The sequence below is a fragment of the Dama dama genome, chromosome 1 (genome assembly GCF_033118175.1).
Source record: "Dama dama isolate Ldn47 chromosome 1, ASM3311817v1, whole genome shotgun sequence".
NCBI lineage: Eukaryota > Metazoa > Chordata > Mammalia > Artiodactyla > Cervidae > Dama > Dama dama.
This window is the reverse complement of record NC_083681.1, coordinates 47,356,360-47,361,150: the sequence shown is the minus strand read 5'-3', so window position 1 is coordinate 47,361,150 and position 4,791 is coordinate 47,356,360. Positions and strand designations below refer to the sequence as shown.

The window sequence follows — 4,791 nt, the reverse complement described above, 5'->3', positions numbered from 1 at the left end:
GGAGAGTAAGACGCTACCAAACAGAATTTGGATCTGCTTGCCTGACATGCAGCAAAGTCAATCTACTGAAAGTGTGATGAAGAAAAGTGCAGTGTTTATTGCAGGGGTGCCAAGCAAGGAAAAATGAGCAGCTCATTGTCAAAATTCCCTGATGTCTTTTAAGCAAGCATTTTTAAAGACAGTGTTAGGAAAGTGGCTCATGCGATGTGTGATCAGTCCATAGACTATTTTCTGATTAGGTGAGGTAGTAGGATGGTGGTGGTGTTTCAGGACTTAACATTATCAATCTTTTGACTCCAGTCCAGGGTCTACATGTTTGAGGTCAGCAGTTTCCACCTGATTGGGGGTGGGGGAAGAGGACAGGGCAGGGGACTGGTTTTTGTTAAAAAAAGAAAAAAGAAAAAAAAACTGAAGAATTTGTGTCAGACGTTGGTATCTGCTTTCCTCAAGGAAAATTATGATGCAATCCCATAGTTTGACGTATCTCTTAAGTTATTATTACCTCCTTCCTTGTTTGACTGCACCTTCTTCTTCCCCATTTTTACCCCTTTTTGAATAACTAACTGCTTGAGCCTGTTCTTTGGAACTTGGGGAGATCTAGGAGACTAAAGTTTTATTCCACAAACAAGAGGTGGACACAAAAGAACTTGTGCCTGGGACATCCCATAGGGTCCTGCTTGGTTTCAATTCCTTTTCTTTTATACACCTCAGTCTTGAGGGGAATGAGTGGTGGGGGACAAAAAAGGGAATAAAGATTTGGATAGAGAGGTTAATTATAAAATCAGCAGGGGAACTTAGTTCTTGGGGGACTTAGTTTCAAAGATGAAGAGATGAACAGCAACTGAAAGAGTAATGTGGATTCTGATGTGGTGCCAGGGTATTTGTGCTGAAGGTTTAGTATCACTTTTTAGCCACATAAAGACATTAGTGCGTTCCCTTATTAATGAGTCCATTTTCATTATCCTCTGCTGATCAACCTGTCTAGATTATGAAGAGGGGAATAGCCAAGAGTATAATTGACAATGTTTTGAAATCTTCTATCTCAGAACCTGAAGAACAGCTGATACTCGTGCTGGTAAGCAGATCTCCTTACCCATATCCACAGTTGGAAAGTAGGAAAATTCTTACAACTCACTTCACAATTTCCTGGTAAAGAATTTGTTAACCATCTTAATACTCACTAGTTGACACATTATCATTGGTCAAAATTATACTAATGATTAGGTAATAACATAGAATTTGAGATCTTAAAGGGATTAAGAGGAGAAAAATTACAAATATACATATATATATATATATATATATATATATATATATATATGCATTCTTTGTGGTAAAAAGCCAAGACTTACAGCCAATGGTACCTCACTAGTATCAATTTTTTTTTAACTATGATATAATAATTTCTGTCTATGGGTAATTGATATCATTGAGATGATTTATGCAAAAATGTTAAAATAATAACTAATACATTAATATATATTTCTTAAACTCTTTCTTTTCAGAGATGCATCAAAATTGAAGAAAGTAACATATCCTCTATTGGCCACCATGCATGGTTACAACTGTTCTAGACTGACCCCAGAATCATTCATATTGAATGGGGTACCTGGGCTAGAAGAAACACATATCTGATCTCCCTCCCATTTTGCTCCATGTACCTTGTGACTGTACTGGGGAACTGTGGGCTCCTCTATCTCATTTATCTTGAGGAGTCCCTATGCTGGCCCATGTAGTATTTCTTAGCCTTACTCTCCTTCACTGACATTGTTCAGTGTACAAAGTACTGTACCCAAAATGCTCTGCATTTTCTGGTTTGATCTCAAAGAGCTTAGCTTCAGTGCTTGCCTGGTGCAGATGTTCTTTCCTCATAAATTCGCAGGGATGAAATCTGGGGTGCTCATGCTCATGGCCCTGGACCGCTGTGTGGCCATCTGCTACCCTCTATGCTTTGCTACTATCCTCACCAATTCTGTCATTGCCAAGGTGGGTTTCTCACCTTCCTTTGAGGCATGGTACTTGTCATTCCTTTTACAGTACTCACCAAAAGACTGCGCTATTGCAAAGGCAATATGATTTTCCATACCTACTGTGACCACGTGTCTTTGGCCATGTTGCCTTGTGGAAATATCAAGGTCAATGCCATCTATGGTCTAATGGTTGCCCTCCTGATTGGGGGCTTTGACATCTGTGCATCCAGTCTCCTACACCATGATCCTCGAGGCAGTGGTCAGCCTGTCCTCAGCAGAAGCTCAGCAGAACTTCAGTACCTCCACTGCCCACATCTGTGCCATCATAATTACCTATGCCCCAGCCTTCTTCACCTTTTGTACCCACTGATTTGGGAGTCATACAATCTCTCACAGCATTCACACTTTTGTGGCTAACATATAACTGTTTATGCCACCTACTCTGAATTTTATTATCTATGGAATAAAGACTAAGCAAATACAGGAAGGAATGATCAAACCTTTTTTAGCAAAAGAGCACTGAAGAAAGAGATAAAAGAAAATCCCAACGAAATGAGAGGAAAACATCTTCATAGATGAAGACATTTGTACCAGGCTGTCTATATGTGATTTGACAGCATCTATTCATTTTTCAAACCATGAATGTTAACAGAACTTATACTTCTCTAGAACCTTATATATAAAGCTGAGAACCTTTCCTTTTAAAAAGACCCACAAATCAATTTAATTAAATCTAATAACACTATCGCTAGCCTTTCCATTAGTCCTATTACTGAATTTGATGCTATTTGGAAGAGATATATAAGAGTTTTGTCCCTAAGCAAAAATTTCTCCACTAGTAGATAAAACTGAGAAAAGGCAGCATGCCAGTTAATCAAAAATATTGATAATGTATAGTGAAACCACTGCCTCTTGAATTGTAGATTTTCATTAAACTAGAAAATGTATTATTTATTAAGGAATAAAGTTCAATGCTGCCTATTCGTTTATTCATGCATACCATAAACGTCTTTAAATACCTTGTGTCTTATGAATTTTTAGTACAAAGACTAATAAAAACAAAACATTACTACATGTATATACACACATGAAGCTATCACTAGAGTCAAGTCAATTAACATATCATCACTTTCAAAATACCCTGTACACCTTCGTGATCCATGCATGGTCCAAACCTGACACCACTGACATCCTTTCTGTCACTGTAGATTAGCTGTATAAAATTCTTAAATCTTATATAAGTGAAATATTACTGAATGCTCTTTTTAGTCTGGTTGTTTTCACTCACAGTCACTTTGAGTTTCATCAAGTTATTGTTTGGGTTAATTATGCAAATATTTTTCCTGCTGAGTGGTATTCTGTTTCATGGATACATGAAAATTTGCTTATCCATTTATCTGTTGTTGGGCATTTGGTTTGCTTCCAGTTTATTTACAATATAGTCCAGTATATTACAAAAAAGGTTTTATGAACATTCATATGCAAGTCTTTGGTCAGGGATGTATTTTCATTTCTCTTGAATAAATACCTAACAGTAGAATAGCAGATATACATGAAACTTCAAAAAAAAAAAAAACCAAAAAAAAAAAACCACTGTTAAAGTTATTCCAGAATATTTCTCTGTTACATTCCCACAAGTAGTGTACAAAAGTTCTACTTGTTCCACATCCTCACAAACATTTAGTATGGTCAGCTTTATTATTATTACTTTTTTAGTCATTTTAGTAAGAGTGTGTTGGTATTTTACTGTTTTTTATTTTAGGATTTATCTAATGACTAAAGATGTTGAGTATCTTTATCTCTGCTTGTCATCTGTACACCTTTGCTTTTGAAATATCTGTTTAAATATTTTGTTACTTTTAAACTGGGCTATTTGCCTCCTTATTATTAACTTGCAAAGTTCTTTTTATATTCTGAATACAAACCTTGTATACAGGATAAATTTTTCAAATGCTTTGTCTCAATCTAAGCCTTGTCTTTCTTTTGGAAACAATAATATTTGAAGAACAATTTATTTTTATTTGAATGAACCAGATTTAATGGCTCATTATTTTGTTTTTATAGTATAATTTCAAAAACTTTGCCAAACTCAAGGTCTCTAACTTTTTCTCTATGATTTCTTTTAGATATTTTATAGTATATTTCACATTTATTTTTGTGATACTTTGCATAATTTTTTAAATAATGTAAGGTAAGGATGAAAGTTTGCATTTTTATTTCTTTGTTTTGCTGGTTTGTGTGTATGACTATCTAATTATTCTAGCACCGTAAGTTGAAAGGACTTATGTCTTTGGCATAGCTTTAGCAAAGCCTCAGCACATTTGTTGAATGAAACTAAGAAAAAAAGAAAGCAAAGGAAGAAAGGACAGAAGAAAGGAAGAAAGTAAGGAAGGGAGGAAGGAATAAAGACAAAGGCCAAAAGGAAAATTTTAGAAGTGATGGATATGCTTTTTGCATTATTGTTGTGATAGTTTCATGGGTATATATTTATCCCCAAACTCATTAAGTCATAGAAATTAAGTATGCACAGCATTTTTTAATGTCAATCATGCTTCAATTTAGAGGTTAAAAAAAGATAACTAATTAAAAAGATATGTAAAAAGATAACATATGAACTTATAAATTATACTTACTATCACTGATGTCAGTTTGTGCGTGTTCTCTTATTTCTTTTGAAAGCCATTTCATTGGTATATAACAATTAGAGTAGTGCTCAGTTGACAATCTACATTCTTTCTAAACTTTATAATAAATGTTAAAAAGAAAAAAAAGGTATAAAATATAAATAAAGTCAATGTTAAGAAATTAACTTCATGTCAGA

At 34.6% G+C, this 4,791-nt stretch overlaps 1 pseudogene; it reads left to right on the top strand.

Moving 5' to 3' along the window:
* Positions 1-1,551: 1,551 nt before the first annotated feature.
* LOC133043763 (olfactory receptor 52N1-like) lies at positions 1,552-2,340 on the top strand (annotated as a pseudogene).
* Positions 2,341-4,791: the final 2,451 nt, after the last annotated feature.